Below are 18,539 nucleotides of genomic sequence, written 5' to 3' on the forward strand. Positions count from 1 at the left end.
ACTAACTTCATTGAATTTCTTGAGCAATTAACAAGGAGGCTTGATGAGGGTAGTGCAGTTCATATTGTCTACATGGATTTTAATAAGGCATTTGACAAGGTCCCACATGGCAGATTGGTCAGAAAAGTAAAAGCCCATGGGATTCAGGCGAATGTGGCAAGTTGGATCCAAAATTGGCTCAGTGACAGGAAACAAAGGGTGCTTTTGTGAATGGAAAGTGGTTTCAAGTGACATTCCACAGGGCTCAGTGTTGGGTCCCTTGCTGTTTGTGGTATATATTAATGATTTGGACTTAAATGTGGGAACCATGATTGGGAAATTTGCAGATGACACAAAAATTGGCCATGTAGTTGATAGTGAAGAGGATAGCTGTAGACTCCAGAATGATATCAATGGTTTGTTTGATTGGGTGGAAAAGTGGCAAATGGAATTCAATCCGGAGAAATGTGAGGCAATGCATTTGGGGAGGGCAAACAAAGCAATGGAAAACACAATAAATGGGAGGATATTGAGAGGGGTAGAAGAAGTGAGAAACCTTGGAGTGCATGTCCACAGGTCCCTGAAGGTAGCACGACAGGTAGATAAAGTGGTGAAGAAGGCAACTTGCCACACTTCCCTGAATCCCATGGGCTTTTACTTTTCTGACCAATCTGCCACGTGGGACCTTGTTAAATGCCTTTATTGGTCAAGGTGTAGATACAACAGCAGGGATGTAATGCTGGAACTGCATAAAACGCTGGTTAAGCCACAGCTGGTGTATTGTGTACAGAGTGGTCACATTACAGAAAGGACATAACTTCTCTGGAAAGAGTACAGAGAAGATTTACAAGAATGTTGCCAAGGCTTGAAAATTGCAGCTATGAGGAAAGGTTGGATAGGCTAGGTTATTTTCCTTAGAACAGAGGAGGCTGAGGGATGATTTAACTGAGGTGTACAAAATTGTGAGGGGCCTAGATAGAGTAGACAGGAAGGACCTGTTTCCCCTAGTGGAGAGGTCACTTACCAGGGGGCACAGATATAAGGTGATTGATAGAATGCTTAGAGGGGACATGAGGAAAAACATTTTCACCCAGAGGGTGGTGGGTGTCTGGAATTTGCTGCCCGGATCGGTGGTGGAGGCGGAAACCCTCAACTTGTTTAAAAGGTACTTGGACCTGCACCTGAAATGCTGTAACCTGCATGGCTATGGACCAGGTGTTGGATGGTGGGATTGGAATGGACAGCTAGTTCTTTCAGACAGCGCAGACACGATGGGCTGAATGGCCTCTTTCCGTGCTGTAACTTTTCTATGGTTCTATGAAGCAGTTCGGAACTCCAGTATGCTTCTCATGTCCTGGACACATATGCAGGGAATGTTGTCAGCTGCAGCAGCTCGAGCTCCAGGTTTCAGAGCATGAACAGCAACTGTCATCACAGTGGCGCATCCGCAAACCTGAGAGTTTCATGGATAGCATGTTTATGGATGTGGTCACCACGCAGCTTAAACGTATGCAGGCAGAGAGGGAATGGGTGACCATCAGGCAATCAAGAAGGATCAGGCAGGTGGTCCCCTGAGTACTTCTCACTCACCAATCAGTCTTCCATTCTGAATACTGGTGAGAATGATGGTTCCTCTGGGGTGTGCAGCCAGAGTCTAGACCATGGCACCACTGCTAGTTAGCTGTACAAGGAGGCAGGAGGAAGATTGGAAAAGCAGTAGTGATAGGTGATTCTATAGTTAGGGGAACAGACAGGCGTTTCTGTGGCTGCAAATGTGCATCCAGGATGGTATGTTGCCTCCCTGGTGTCAGGTTCAAGGATGCCATGGAGCAGCTGCAGAGCACTGAGAGGGGGAGGGTAAACAGCCAGCAGTCATGGTCCATATCAACAACATAGGTAGAAAGAGTGATGAGGTCCTGAAGACAGAGTTTAGGGGGCTAACAAAGAAACTAGCAAGAAGGACCTCAAAGGTAGTCATCTCCAGAGTATTCCCTGGACCACGCGCAAGTGGGTATAGAAATAGAAGGATAAATCAGATGAATGCGTAGATGGTGAGATGGTGCAGGAGGGAGGGCTTCAGATTCCTGGGGCATTGGGATCGGTTCTGGGGGAGTTGGGACCTGTGCAGGCTGGACAGGTCATACCTGAAAAGAGCCAGGGCCAATGTCCTTGCGGGGTGATTTGCTAGTGCTATTGGGGAGGTTTTAAATTAACCTGGCAGGGGTATGGGAACCAGGAGATAAATTTAGAGAGGAAAATCAAGGAGCACAGAGAATTGGGAGAGACAGCACTAGAGTAGGAAATAGTAAGGCATTAAGTGAGGTCAGTGTAAGAGGGAATATAATAAGGTCTAAATTAGGTTTATTGTGCATGTATATGAATGTGCGGCATGTGATAAATAATGTTGCTGAGCTGCAGGCACAGATGGCCACGTGGAAATATGATGTTGTGATACCGGCGACCTGGCTCAAAAAAGGGCAGATTAGATACTAAATATTCCTGGATACAGGGCGTTCAGGAAAGATAAGGAAGGAAGGAAAGGAGGATGAGTAGCTATATTGATTAAGGAAAACATTACAGTGCTGGAGAGAGATAATGGCCTAGCCGGTCAAAGACAGATTCTATTTGGCTAGAGCTAAGAAACAAAAGAGGTACCGTTACATTGCTGGGTGTATTCTGTAGGCCACCAACTAGTGGGAAGGATATAGAAGAACAAATTTGCAAGGAAATTTTAGAGAGGTGCAAAAATTATATAGTTGTAATGTGGTCTTTACGTATTCTAATATAGACTGGGATAATAATAATGTGAAAGGTAGAGAGGGGAAAGAGTTTCTAGAGTGTGTTCATGAGAATTTTCTACTTTAGATGTTTCCAGTCCAATGAGGAAGAAGGCATTGCTGGATCTGGTTCTGGGGAATAAGGTGGCTCAAGTGAATCAGGTGTTAGAGGGTACATTTGGGGACAGTGACCATATTATCATAAGGTTTAGTTTAGCTATGGAAAAGGGCAAGGAGCAATCCAGAGTAAAGACAATTACTAAATGAGTCCATTTCATCTGTCTTTACCAAGGAAGAGGTTGCTGCCCAAGTCATGATGAAAGAGGAGGTAGTTGAGATACTGGATGGGCTAAAAAGCGATAAAGAGGAGCTATTAGATAGGCTGGCTATACCTAAAATTGATAAAGCTCCGGGACCTGATGAGATGCATCCAAGTATACTGAGGGAAGTAATGGTGGAAATTGTGGAAGTGCAAGCCATAATCCTCCAATCCTCCTTAGATACAGAAGTGGTGCCAGAGTCTGGAGAATTGCAAATGTTACACCTTTGTTTAAAAAAGGGCGTAAGGACAAACCCGGCAACTACAGGCCAGTCAGTTTAACATCTGTGATGGGAAAGCTTTTAGAAATTATAATTTGGGACAAAATTAATAGTCACTTGCACAAATGTGGATTAATTAAAGAAAGTCAGCATAGATTTGTTAAGGGCAAATTGTGTTTAACTAACTTGATTGAGTTTTTTGATGAGGCTAATGCAGTTGATGTAGTGTACATAGACTTCCAAAAGGCATTTGATAACATAAAACATAATAGGTTTCTCAGCAAAGTTAGAGCCCATGGCATAAATCAGACAGTAGCAACATGGATACGAAAGTGGCTGAGTGACAGGAAACTGAGAGTAGTTGTGAACAGTTGTTTTCAAACTAGAGGAAGTTTCATGGTGAGGTTCCCCAAGGATTGGTGTTGGGACCCCTGCTTTTCCTGATGTATACTAATAATGTAAACTTGGGTGCACAGGGCACAATTTCAGAATTTGCAGATGACACAAAACTTGGAAGTATTGTGAACTATGAGGAAGATAGTGATAAACTTTGAGAGGACATAGGCTGCTGGAATGGGCAGACAAGTGGCAGATGAAATTTAATGCAGAAAAGTGTGAAGTTTTCATTTTGGGAGAAAGAACAAGGAGAGGCAATATAAATGAAAGGGTACCATTCTAAGAGGGATGCAGGAGCAGAGAGATCTGGAGGTATATGTATACAAAACATTGAAGGTGGCAGGGAAGATTGAGAAAACAGTTAATAAAGCATTTGGGATCCTGAGCTTTGCAAATAGGGGCATAGAGTATCAAAACAATGAAGTTATGATGAACTTTGATAAAACACTGGTTCAGCCTCAACTGGAGTGTAATGTCCAGTTCTGGGCACCACACTTTAGGAAGGATGTGAAGGCATTAGAGATGGTGCAGAAAAGATTCACAAGAATGGTTCCATGCATGAGGAACTTCAGTTACATGGATAGGTTGGAGAAGCTGGGTCTCTGGCCCTTGGAGAAGAGAAGATTAAGAGGAGATTTGATCGAGGTGTTCAAAATCATGAAGGGTCTGGACAGAGTAGATAGGGAGAAACTGTTCCCATTGGCCAAAGGATCCAGGATCAGAGGACACCGATTTAAGGTGATTGGTAAAAGAAGCAACAACAACATGAGGAAAATCTTTTTCACACAGTGGGTGGTTAGGATCTGGAATGCACTGCCTGGCTGTGTGGTGGCAGTGGATTCAATCGTGGGCTTCAAAAGAGAATTGGATAATTATCTGAAGAGAAAAAAATTGTAGGTCGACAGGAAATGGCAGAGAAGTGGAACTAGATGAGTTGTACATGCAGAGAGCTGGCATGGACACGACAAACCAAATGGCCTCTTTCTGTGCTGTAGCCATTCTATGATTCTATGATTTGTTATTAAATATGGTGAATGGTTGAAGCCTCATCACAGATCCTGCAGGATGCCTCTAGTCACATACTGCCAATTAGAGCACCTGCCTATTATCCCTACTCACTGTCTCCTGCCACTCCTAACCAAGTCAATAATTTGAACCCAATTGCAAAAGCTTTGACTTTAGCGAAGTGTCTCTTCTGATGGGCTTTACTGAAGGCCTTCTGTTAGTCCATATAAATAATATCCATTGATATTCCCCTCTCTGCTACTTTAGCCACTTCATCAACAAATTCAATCAGGTTTGTCAGGCATAACCTACCCTTTACAATCCATGCTGCCTCTCTCTCTGATTAGCTGAAAATGTTCAAGGTCTTTGGTCACTGCATCCTTAATTATAGACTAGTAATTTCCTGACAACAGATGTTAGGCTAACTGGTCTATAATTCCCTGATTTCCATCTCCCTCTTTCTATGTATACTTTGACACCAAACAGATCAACTGAGGTGTAAGCAGCAAGGCAAAGGTCGGCAATGTGTCCGTGGTAAAATCTTTGAAGTCTGTAGTGATTTTAAATGTCTTACTCCAAGCTTTTAACCGTGTGTTTTAAAATAACCCAGCAGCTAGGTTAATTTAAAAAAACAAGTTTAAAGGTTTGGAGCAAGACATTGAAAATTACCAGCAGCGAAAGTAATTAGAAAGGATTGAGTTGATTGGGGCATTGGACTAAGTCCTACGGCCTGCCGAAGTTTTGTATCTGGCCAGCTAATCCACCAATTAAAAGCACGAATGTTTTGCCTACATGAGACCTCCATCGAATAGGAGCACAGGGGATGGCGGGGCACGCTGGGAAGACTCGTGGCGTCAATCAGGGGGCGCTGACCAATGGGAGTGAGGCAGGGGATGGTGCTAGTGGAGCTGCGGGGAAAGGTGATTGTCAGACTAACTCTGTGGTCGGGCACTCCTAGTACACAGGAGTGCTTACAGAGACAACCGATTGAAACATCACCAGCCTGCATGATTTTCTGTCCATGCCGTTAAATTGATGGGATGTCAGGCACTGGGACCTGTGAGTTGCTGGTAAGTGGTCTCTGCCCAAGTCTGACCTGCAGAAGCAGCCCTGGAACGTGTTGGTGCAAGCAGAACAGATAGGATAGCACACTGGAAAGCAATAATAGAACTGGGAAGAGACTTCTTTGAGCCAGAGCAAGTTGTTTTTTTAGGTAGACAGTCCATGTTGTCAGCTCTCCAAAGGTCTTGGTTTCTCTCAGAGTGCAGGACCGGTGCCAAGCAGCAATGTTTATTCACTCCTAGTGCATGGTGGGCGAGGGGGGTGTGGGTGGACAGGGGGTGGGGGGGGGAAGAGAGAGAAGGGGGGGAGAAAGATGGGGAAAGGGAGAGGAGAGGGACACAGAGAGGAACGTAGAGGGGGGAGAGAGAGAGGAGAGAGAGAGGGATACAAAGGGCGAGAGAGAGAGGAGAGAAATGGACACAAGAGGGAGGGAAGAGGGATGGACACAGAAAGGGGCGAGGGATAGACACAGAGAGGGGAGAGGGATGGACACAGTGAGGGAAAAAGAAGGAGAGAGAGGGGGAGAGAAGGAAATCAAGATCACGTCTGACAAATGGCATCCATCAAAATTCTCGGTATAACTACATCAATTGTGCGGGCAGACATTGACTACTAGCGCAAGCAAAAACAATGTCAAGTATCTCACTAAATAAGGAGAAATGTGTTTTAAATCAGACTGTGAATTGATGGCATTAGGTTGGCTATACACTATATATGCACATTAATTGCCCCCATGTCCGTGGCTGAGTCAATAATTTTGTCAAGTGTCCGTGGTGCAACATGTTGGAATGTATTTTTGTTGAACATTTTGAATTATTTCTTTAAATGGTTCCCAATGTTTATTTACCACCATACGTTTTAGTCTATTTACCCAATCATCCTCAGCCAGTTCTCCCCTCATACCTATGTAATTGGCTTTGTTTAAATCCTAGATTCTTTTTGTCACTTTATGTCACTTTCAAACATAAGATAGAATTCAATTGTATTATGATCACTTTTTCCCTGCAAATATTTTATTATGAGATTACTAATTAACTCTGCCTCATTGTGCAATACTAAATCTAAAATAGCCTTATCTTTAGTTGGTTCCATAATGTATTGTTCCAGGAAACTGTCACAAAAGCATCCAATTTGCCAATTTGATTTGTCCAGTCTGTATGAAGATTAAAGTCTCTGCACAGTTTTTACATTGCCAAGCTCCAATTATTTCTTGCTTAATGCTCTATCCACTGGTACAACTGCTGTTCGCGGGCGTATAAACTACTCCCACCAGTGTTTTCTGACCCTTGTTATTCCTAATCCCTACCCATACTGATTCTACTTCCAGATCTTCTAAGCCACGATCCTTTCTCACTACTGTCCTTATATCATCCTTTACTATCAGGGCTCCTTTTCCATTCTGTCTGTCTTTTTGAAATGTTGTGTACCGTGGAATATTTATTTCCCAACCTTGGTCACCTTGTAATCATGAGTCTGTAATGGTGATTAGATTTAAACCATTTGTGCCACTAGTTCTTCTATCTTATTGCAAATGCTTTGCACATTCAGATAAAGAGCCTTTCATTTATTTTACCATTATTCTTTTCATGGACCATATTTGCTGATGTACTATTACTGTTAAACTTGGTCTCTTCCTGTCCCACTCTGCTTATCTTTGCCCAAATTGCTGCACTGTTCTTTTGACATGCTTTTCTCTTTAGATCTAAGATATCTTGCATATATATCTTGGGAGCTGCCATGACTCCTACATTCTAACATACAAGAACTATCTCAGAGAAATAGCAAGCTGGAAAGATGACTCCCAGAATCCTCTAGGCTCTTGATTGATGCCATAAACCATGACAACCTAAGGACCTTGGACAACAAAAACCTTTCTGCCTCTAAATGCAAACAGCCCGAAAGGCCATTTTGTATGTTTGTAGGACTGCCCTAGGATGTTGTTGGCTGTCATTGCAAGAGTTTACCACTGTGTATACTGGACAGTCACTCAGAAAGCTGTGAAGACACAGGAGACACACCAGCAGGAGCGCCAGTCGTGACATCCTGTGCATGGGCATGGCTGTGGTATACCAGCAGGAATGCCAGTCATGACATCGAGTGCATGCCACAGCTCCGCAAACCAGAAGACAAAGACTCAGGCAGTGTCTGGACCTGCAACAACAGGGACCTTCGCAATCATATCATCTTCTGTTTTCCACTTTTTTCCTTGCTTCTTACATCTAACACCAAAGTATCCAGAGCAACAGTGTGTGAAGGTGCTAAACTTGCACATGCTGCAGCTAAGCCCAAATGGATTGTGGGTGCGTCATGTCAGCATCAGAGTGAGCCAATGCTCATAGATAACACTGGTTACCATTTTTATTTAATTTTGTTATTTTAATTCCTATTGGTTGGTTTGTTTTGTTCCAAACTACCTCGCACCAAAATTTTAATGGTATTCCGCTTTTATTTTATCAATGAACCTAACTAATTTTCCATTAATTCTTCCAGTCTTAATCTTCTTATCAGAATAGCCTGGAACTTATATATAATATATTATTTCTATGTTTCTTTCACAGGTCACAAATAGAACTTGGTCCAATACTTTCTGAAACTCCAAGTAACTTATATCTATCGAAAAGTTGCTGTCAATTAATGCAGTTACCAAGTAATCCAGCTTTGAGCTGTTAAAATCTGAAATTCTGCTTTCCATAAATGTGTTTTGAAAAAAGTAAGCTAAGGCAGATATCTCTTCCAATGGATAGAGTAACAAAATAATACAGAAGTGAACTGGAATGTATAAAGGCACACACTCTCCACAGGTGCAGTGACTGATTACATTATGCTGCTTTTCCACACATCTTTCTAAGTCTAGAATTAAGTCATAAAAGTACCAATTATTTACAAAACATAATTACTTCTCTTTCAAATTTATTTACATTTTACTGCAGTGAACAATCCTGGCCACATTTATCAGTCAGTCTGAGTAAAAAGAGTTCACGAGCTGGTTGATTATGAATTCATGAAATTGACCTGAAGTTGACATATTTACTTTTGGAAAAATGATACCTCAATTTCAGTAGCAGTGGGCTCTGCTCGATCACTAATCTGACAGTAAGTCTTCTTCGCAATGTCCTTAGTATTTTAAGAGTATTAACCTAATCTGTGTAACAAGTAAAATATTTGTATTTGTCATACCTTTGTCTAATTATATTGTAAGAACAAGATTATAGAAATGCTTTGCTTTTTAATAAATTTGAATCCTATACATCAAATAAAACTAAAGTTTGAAGAATAAAAGTTGTCATTTTGAATTGATCTGTCTTTCTGTGTGGGTTTTAGCATTTGGTATAATTTCTCCCTCACTTTATTTCTCCTCGATTCCACTTAAACTGTTATATAAAACAAGACCCTCCTCAGAAGAGTTCCTCACCTGCCTCAACACACACAAAAATGATTAACAACATTTTAAATCTATGTTTTCCAGAATCATTGAATAGTTGCAAAAATCATAAAATCATGGTTTCTTACTGCACTGGGACAAATATTGCTCAAAAACAATTCAGTGTTTTATTTTCAAAAGGCTCAGAGACCAACGAGCAAGACAAGTTTAATCTTGTCTCTGAGCAAATACATCTGAGGGCAGTAAAATCTATTGTTCCTAACAAATAGATTTAAAGAACCAAACGGCTTTTGCATAATCCTTATGTTGAGTGATTCTTTTTCATTTTCACATGAATATATTGTAGTCAGTCAATGCACATTATCTGAGCACCCTAAAGGGGACTCCACCCTGCATCTAACTGTGTTGCATTTGGTATTGGAATGCATGAGGCTGAAACTAGGTGCACAAATACGGCTGCATGGTGCCATTGCTGCAGGCACTGTGGAAGGTCGAAACTTGAAAAATGGCCTCTGGCTACTTCTAGTGCGGCCCACAGGGCGTACCCTGACTGTAAGGGTGCTAGCACAGTCATGCCATGTGTGCACTGGCAGAAGGCAGACTGGGTGGATTGTGATGTCAAATAGTGTCGGCCACCGATTTCATGCACAACCTGCCATTTTTGACCTCACAGGTCCTATTAACGTCCTCTATTAATCTCTCATAACTGAAAATCTGTTCAGCCACTTGAGGGACCCTCCCTCCACCAGCACCATTTAAAGGGATCAGAGTAAGGCTTCAAGATGAGGTGTTTTTGACTTTGTTTTGCTGCAGCAGGGTTAATGGAAGTACTGTGTTGAGTGTTTTGGAGGAGTTTGGAATAGTTTTGGATTCACAACGGAGTGGTACTGGACTTTGACAAGAAGGCAGAGGAGTTGGAAAGCCTGTCAGGAGAAAGCCTGCTTGCAGTAATGGGGGCTTTAGTTGCAGTCCTTCTTGGGCTACAACATGACTTGGAGATGGAGCAGAGTCAGATGAGAGGCGAAGATGTGTGCAGAGGAAAGAGGAGAAGGGCTCTCAACTGAAGCCTATGTGCTGCAAGGGTCTAATAAGAGCATAACCCTATCCTCACCTCAGCCAGGAGCAGTGTCTGAGGCGGCTATGCTTCACCAAGGAGCTGGTGAATGGACTGTGCCACTTCCTACAACCAGACCTGCAGCCACACAGCAGAGTGAGGATAGTGCTGCCTGTGGCTATTAAGATTACCATGGCCCTCAATTTCTATGTCAGCAGCTCCTTCCAGGCAGGGGCAGGTAACATTTCCTACATTTCACTGTTCACCATGCATCGCTGCATCAGGGGAGTAACAGAGGCCCTGTACAGAAGGAGAGGGGACTTCATAGTCTTGTCACTGACCAGAAAGAAGCAGAAGGAGCGAGCATGTGCCTTTGACAGGCCGTCGGTATTCCCATTGGTGCAAGGCACCACTAACTGTAGGCACGTGGCTCTGCCGGCCTCATCTATTAACAGGGAGATTTACCACAACAACGAGAGCAATCATTCCATGAGCATGCAGTTGGTGTGCGACCAAGGTCCAAACATCCCGTAGATGAATGCCCGCTATCCTTGGTGTAGCTACAATGCATTCATCCTCCACCAGTCAGCCGCACCCACCACCTTTGTGCTACCACGATGAAGCAGAAGTTTGGTCCTGGGTGACAAGGGATAGCCATTCTACACCTGGCTCATGACTCACCTCCACCAGCTGACCAATATATTAAAGATATCAAGGGATATGGGGATAGTGTGGGAAAATGTCATTGAGGTGGAAGATCAGCCATGATCTAGTTGAATGGCAGAGCAGGCTCGAAGGGCCGAATGGCCTACTCCTGCTCCTATTTTCTATGTTCCTATGTACCACCCGTGGACAGTGTGCCTACAATAACAGCCCAGCAGAATCAGCAGGAAAACTCTCCAATGGTACACAGCACAAAGAAAGATGGGTGTGATTGTTGGAGGTCAATTAGCTCAGCCTCAGGACATCACTGCAGGAGTTCCTCACGGTAGTGTCCGAGCCCCAACCATCTTCAGCCACTTCATCAATGACCTTCCCTCCAACATAAGGTCAGAAATGGGGATGTTCGCTGATGATTGCACAAGGTTCAGCACCATTCGTGACTCCTCAGATACTGAAGCAATCTATGCCTACATGCAGCAAGATCTGGCCAATATCCAGGCTTGAGCTGATAAGTGACAAGTAACATTTGTGCCACACAAGTGCGAGGCAATGATCATCTTCATCAAGAGAGAATCTAACCATTGCCCCTTGACAGCATTACCATCGCTGAATTTGCCCACCATCAACATCCTAGGGGTTAACATTGACCAGGAATTTAACTGGAGCAGCCATAAAATACTGTGGCTATAAGCGCAGGTTAGAGGATGGGAATTCTGCAGTGAGTAACTCACCTTTTGACTCCCTGTTCACCATCTACAAGGCACATGTCAGGAGTGTGATGGAATACTCTCCACTTGCCTGGATGGGTGCAGCTCCAACAACAATCAAGTAGCTCAACACCACCTTGGAGAAAGCAGCCTGCTTGATTGGCACCTCATCCACCACCTTCAACATTCACTCCCTCCACCACCAACACACAGTGGTAGCAGTGTGTACTATACACAAGATGCACTGCAGCAACTCACCAAGTCTCCTTTGACAGCACCTTCCAAACTCACGACCTCTACCACCTAGAAGGACAAGGGCAGCAGATGCATGGGAACACCACCACCTGCAAGTTCCCCGACAAGCTACACACCATCCTGACTTGGAACTATATCGCCGTTCCTCCACTGTCGCTGGGTCAAAATCCTGGACCTCCCTTCCTAACAGTACCGTGGGTGTACCTACACTACATGGACTGCAGTGGTTCAAGAATGCAACTCAATACCACCTTCTCAAGGGCAATTAGGGATGGGCTATGAAAAGTGCAGACCTTGCCAGCAACACTTATCTCCCATGTAACAAAAACCTGCTGCCACCAAGAATGTCATGGATCAAACCATCAGCATCCTCAAACAATGGTTCCACTGCCTGGACCACTGTAGGGAGCACTCCAATACTTGGCAGAACATGTCTCCATGTTTGTGGTGGTGTGCTGCAACGTCATCAATCTCACTGTCATGAGGGCACAGGCTTTGCCACCAGGCCATCGGAGGACACCTCGGGAGGAGGAGAAAGAAAAGGAGGAAGAGGAAGAGGAGGTGGAGGAAGGAAGACGGGGAGGAGGAAGAGGAAGAGGAGGAGGAGTAAGGGAGGAGGCATCCGGGATCCATTTGCTCCAGACAGGCTGTCTGTGATCAACTACTCAGCCTTTGGTTCCCTGAAAATCATATCCTCACATCACCATTGTTCCATAATTCCCCACATTTCCATTTCTCTGCTATAGACCATCTTGGCCAAAATCTTGAAATAAAAGTCACTGCAATCCAATTTTTGCATAACTTTATCCAACAACTCTTCTGCTAATATATACAAAACTTAACTATTCACCCTTGTGCATTCCCTTAGTGTCTGTCATGAAGTTGTCTTTGCCTGTCCCAGCCCTCCTGTACAGTACTACCCCAAAGGCTGCAGTATAGTTCATGGAAGTCTGCTGACTTTCACTGTGGGAGACTGCCGATCATCTTGCAGGATGAATTCTAGCAGCTCTGGGCCTGAGGGCTTGTCTTCTGACTGCACCATCTTGGCATGGGCATCACAGCAGTCTGGCTGGCTGGCTGACTGAAAGGCCACTGGTGGAGTGACAATGGTGGGAGTATGAATGGTGAGAGAGGACAGCAGATTCATGCTCCACAATGCCACTGCCACTCCCTCAGGGTGGCACCTTAGCAATCTTAGTGGTCTGTTGGAGAAAGATTCCTGGACTGCTGTGAGATCCTGAACGCCCCTTTGAGCACTGCTATCTGCAGTAAGAGTGGCAACAATATGAGTCTGCACGGCATTCAGCATAGGAAGAAAGACTAGCATTTATCGGGCTGAATTTTGTGAGCCTGGAGGCAGGCCCAGAAATGGGTTCCATTCCCGAATGTGATGTGGACAGCTGGCACACTGCGATCACACCGCTGGCAGCCATTTTGCATCCGGGAGGCGATGTCCCCCCCTAATCAAATGACAGGGGCCGGAGGCGATTCGTTGATTATGGCCTCAGATGACTCTGGAGCAGGTGCATTTAAAAGATTGCCAGCCCTGCATTTACTCCTGCCCTAGAGTCACTGACATTTTTCATGGTACTGCTGAAAACGTTGCTGAGCTCACTTATGGACACCCCCCACCCCCTCGAGGAGAACAGCACAGGATGGCCGAAGCAAGACACAGTGCGGCCCGATGGTTCAGTGATGCCTCTCTGCTGATTCTCCTCCAGGCTACAAGAGAAAGGTGGGAGGTTCTCTTCTCCAGTGATGGCCAAGCAAGCCTGGATGGAAATCACTGAGGAGGTTAGCAGCTATGGGGGTCACAAACACAACTGGGTCCAGTGTTGAAAGAGAATCAATGACCTCCTACATTCAGCCAAGGTGAGTGCTCCATAATCTCTCCTTTTTGGGAATTGCATGTGACTACCATGTGTGACATGGGGAGAGTAGCACTACCACGGTGATGGCAGTGAGACCAGGGTATTACCTCAACCTGACAGGTGTATGACTGCATCTTGGCCAGGCCGCCTTCCTTCATAGCTCCCATTCACTCCCCTGACAGCGTGTGGCAGCATGAAAGATATCAGATCCCCCGTAGGGGATGAGGGGCTGACAATAGAAGAATGTCATGTTGATCTCTCTGCCAATTTTTACTATCTCCATCCTTCCTCTTGCAGAACAACAGGGCCCACAACAGGAGGGAGACGGCCTGGACTAACGGAAGAGTTCTGGATCTGCATCCTCTTGCCACCGCTGGGGAAAAGGCGTTGGAGTTGGCGAGGTCTCAGGGCGGCCACACAATTTCAGAAGGCGAGACTGAAGTCCCTGAGCAAGAGAGTGAGGATTGATTCCCATCGGCGAACTCATTAATTATGGTGAAATACATCACAAGTGGTTGGCATTAGGAGATCTGCACAGTATAACCCACACATGTTTGTGTTCTCTCATACAGGTCGGTGTATGCAGGATACCACAGCCACAGGGAGGCAGTCGTCCACCTCTGAGGAACAGCAGTCAGAGCTGCACCATCACATAACTCTCCTGCATCTTCCCCCAGGGCAGATACTTTCACCTCAGTGGGTAACCACTTGGCTTTAGAATCAAGACCACAAGCTGGTGAGAGCATCACTCACGCATCCGTGCAGCTGGCTGAGGCTGAGACAGCCGAGGCCTCTGAAAGTCGGAGGACTGTGGGTGGCCAGGCCCAGGCTAAGCCCCAGGCTGATGGTGAACCTCTGGTGTTGGCAGCCCAGGGCATGCTGGAGTTGCAGAGAGAGGTAAGGCAACATCTAGCAGAGCTGCCAGAGGCAATGCACAGCCATGAGTGGACGATGGAAGAGTCCATCCATGCCATGAGTGCTGCCATGTCTCAGGCATGTGAGTGCATGGCTTCCTCCATCGAGAGTTTGGCGACCCTCATGGAGAGCCAGATCCTATAGATGCACGGAAATCTACTCAACATCGCCTTGGCCATGAGTTTTATGCAGCAGTGGCAAGGCAAGGGAAGGAACAGGAATAAAAACAAGAAATGCTGGAAATACTCACAAGTCTGGCAGCATCTGTGAAAAGAGAAGCAGAGTTAATGCTTCAGGTCAGTGACCCTTCTTCAGAACTGACAAATATTAGAAATCTAAAAGGTTATTAGCAAGTAAAGCGGGGGTGGGGCAAGAGATAACAAAAGAGAAGGTGTTGCTAGGATAAGGTCACAGAGAATAACTGACCAGAAGGTCATGGAACAAAGGCAAATGGTATGTTAATGGTGTGGTGAAAGACAAAGCATAAGTACAGAGAGGGTGTCAATTGACAGTAAAATGAACAGCCCTGGCCCCAAGCACAAACATGAAAAAAAACAGTGGGTAGGCACAATAGAAACAAACTAAACAAACTAAAATAAAATAAACAAATAAAAAAGGAAAAAGAAAAATTAACTAAAAAAAAAAGGCGGTGAGGGGGCCCGTCATGCTCTGAAATTATTGAACTCAATGTTCAGTCCGGCAGGCTGTAGTGTGCCTAATCGGTAAATGAGATGCTGCTCCTTGAGCTGGCGTTGATGTTCGCTGGAACACTGCAGCAATCCCAGGACAGAGATGTGAGCATGAGAGCAGGGTGGGTGTATTGAAATGGCCAGCAACCGGAAGCTCAGGGTTATGCTTTCAGATTGAGCGGAGGTGTTCCGCAAAGTGGTCACCCAATCTGCGTTTGGACTCCCCAATGTAGAGGAGACCAAATTGTGAGCAGTGAATACAGTATACTACATTGAAAGAAGTACAAGTAAATCGCTGCTTCTCCTGAAAGGAGTGTTTGGGGCCTTGGATAGTGAGGACAGAGGAGGTAAGTGGGCAGGTATTACACCTCCTGCGATTGCAAGGGAAGGTGCCATGGGAAGGGGACGAGATGGTGGGGGTAATGGAGGAGTGGACTAGGATGTCACAGAGGGAATGATCCCTTCGGAATGCTGACAGGGGAAGGGAGGGGAAGATGCGTTTGGTAGTGGCATCACACTGGATGTGGCGGAAATGACGAAGGATGATCCTTTGGATGTGGAGGCTGGTGGGGTGGAAAGTGAGGACAAGGGGAACCCTGTCGTGGTTCTGAGAGGAAGGGGAAGGGATGACAGTAGAGGTGCAGGAAATGGGCCGTATACAGTTGAGGGTCAACCACAGTGGGAGGGTGTCGTCGGTTGAGGAAAAAGGAAGACATGTCAGAAGCGCTGTCATGGAAGGTTGCATCATCAGAGCAGATGCGTCGGAGACGGAAAAACTGAGAAAATGGAATGGAGTCCTTACAGGAGGCAGGGTGTGAAGAAGTGTAGTCGAGGTAGCTGTGGGAGTCAGTGGGCTTATAATGAATATTAGTAGACAGCCTATCCCCAGATATTGAGACAGAGAAGTCGAGGAAGGGAAGGGAAGTGTCGGAGATGGACCATGTAAAGGTGAGAGATGGGTGGAAATTGGAAGCAAAGTTGACAAAGTTTTTTAGTTCGGGGCGGGAGCAGGAAACAGCACCGATAGTCATCAATGTACCAGAAAAAGAATTGGGGGAGGGGGCCTGAGTAGGATTAGAACAAGGAATGTTCAACATATCCCACAAAAAGACAGACATAACTAGAACCCATGCAGATACCCTTTGCAACACCTTTTACTTGAAAGAAGTGAGTGGAGTTGAAGGAGAAGTTGTTCAATGTGAGAACAAGTTCAGCCAGGCGGAGGAGGGTGGTGGTGAATGGGGACTGGTTGGGCCTCTGTTCAAGGAAGGAACAGGAACTTGGAGACTACTTCCGTTCCTGGTCCTTCTGTGGTGAGCAAGGATGTTCACGTGAGCCTTCAAAATGAGGAGGAGAGGCTGCCCTCCACATCTGGGGGCTCGCCACAGGGCACTCCGAGTGTGGACACTGGCTCCTCAGCCCCTCAGGTAGTCGGGGCCTTCCAGGCCTCAGGCAGTTAGAGGACGTCCGCCATAGTGATCCGAGGCCAAGGGGCAGCCTGATCAGCCGGCTGCCTCCAGCCCAGCTGTTGTTGCAGGAATCACACCACATAGGAGCACTCGTAAATGTATTAAAAGACCACCTAGCCACACTTTGGGTCTCATGGGGGTTTATAATATGTTCTGTAGGAAATAATTAAAAGTTATTTTGTCCAAATCGTTAGCCATCATTGTCTGGAAGTGATGTGCCATTATGCCTTAATTGTAAGCTGCTGACTTCCCCCTTCCCCCTCACAGCAATACCAATGTGATCACAGTCCTCATTAGCATGCCAATGTCTGAAAGCACTCATTAACATATGGTCTCCCATGAGCACTAGCACAGATTGCAGCTGGTCATAAGACAGGGAAAACAAATGGAAAGAAGGTGACAGAGTTTATGCATTAAAGTGAGACTTTATTTGACTCTGTGAATGGACATCAGGGTGGCTGGAAATGGGACAATATGAGGTTGTCTCTTATCTCCTTTGCACGTCGCTCAAACCATCTGGCCTCCTACGCAGAGTCTTCATCCAATGCTGCTTTCCCCCTCCCTCCTCTGTGTCCTTTTTGACATGGTGGACTGTCGCTCAGGCATGTCCTTGCCTCGCATGGCCTTCCCCCTCTGCACTGCTAGATTGTGCAGAGCACAGCAGATCACCATGATACGTGACACCCTCACTGGGGCATAATGCAGGGCTCCACCGGATCGATTGAGGCAGCAAAATCTCATCTTCAGCAACCTAATGGCCTGCTCAATGGTTGCTCAGGTAGAGCCTTGGTGAGTGTTGTACCTCTCTTCCGCTACAGTGCAAGTATTCCTCACAGGCGTCAGTAGCCATGTCTTCAATGGGTATCCCTTGACCTGAGAATCCATCCCTGAAGGTGAGCGGGGATTCTGAATAGCTATGGCACCTGGGACTGTTGAAGTATGTAGGTGCCATGGCTGCTTCCTGCGAAGCGGACACAGACCTGCAGGACATCCTTTTGGTGGTCACAGGCCAGTTGAACATTGATGGAATAGAAGCCCTTAATGTTGATGAAGGCAGTTGGCTGGTCCATTGATGGGCACATGTGTGATGTCTATCAAAGCTTGTACCTGAGGGAATCCAGCAATGCCCCCGAATCCAATGGCCCTCTCAGCCTGACATTTAAGGGTCAGTCTGGTAGTGCATATAGTCACTGGCCCTCTTGAACATCAACTCCTTGATGCACATGCCCCACACATGTCCCTAGTAGATCCTGGGAAAAATTCAGATGCGTTGAAGTTTAGTGCCACAGTGATCTTCAGGACTACTGGACTAAGGTGACCCCCAAATCCCAGAGGTCACAACTCATCCTGCAGCAGGGTGCATAAATCGATGACGGCATCCCTGGGGAACTGTAGTCTTTGCTGACAGTGGTTCTCTGACATTTGGAGGTAACTGATCTGAGTCCGGTACACTCTGTGGTGCTGGTGGGCCCTTCTTGGCTTGGCTGGCTGCTGTTGCTCTCATCGTGGAGCTTCATGGACAGGCCCAGCAGCCTGTTGTCCCTTTCTCCAGCAGGGGCGCTGCATCAAGCCACAGGGGTCCTAAAATACAGGGTGTATGAGACACATGCCAGGCGACCTGTGGGTCTGCAGAGTGTTGTCGATGCAGAGATGAACCTGCCTTGGCAACTCAGGTTCTGACAATTCTCCCGGCAGAGTCACTGATGGACCTCAGAGTCCAACCTTGATGATTGGTGCACACTTTATTTCAGCAGCGAGACTGACCAAATACATCA

Source organism: Heterodontus francisci, chromosome 1 (genome assembly GCF_036365525.1).
Source record: "Heterodontus francisci isolate sHetFra1 chromosome 1, sHetFra1.hap1, whole genome shotgun sequence".
NCBI lineage: Eukaryota > Metazoa > Chordata > Chondrichthyes > Heterodontiformes > Heterodontidae > Heterodontus > Heterodontus francisci.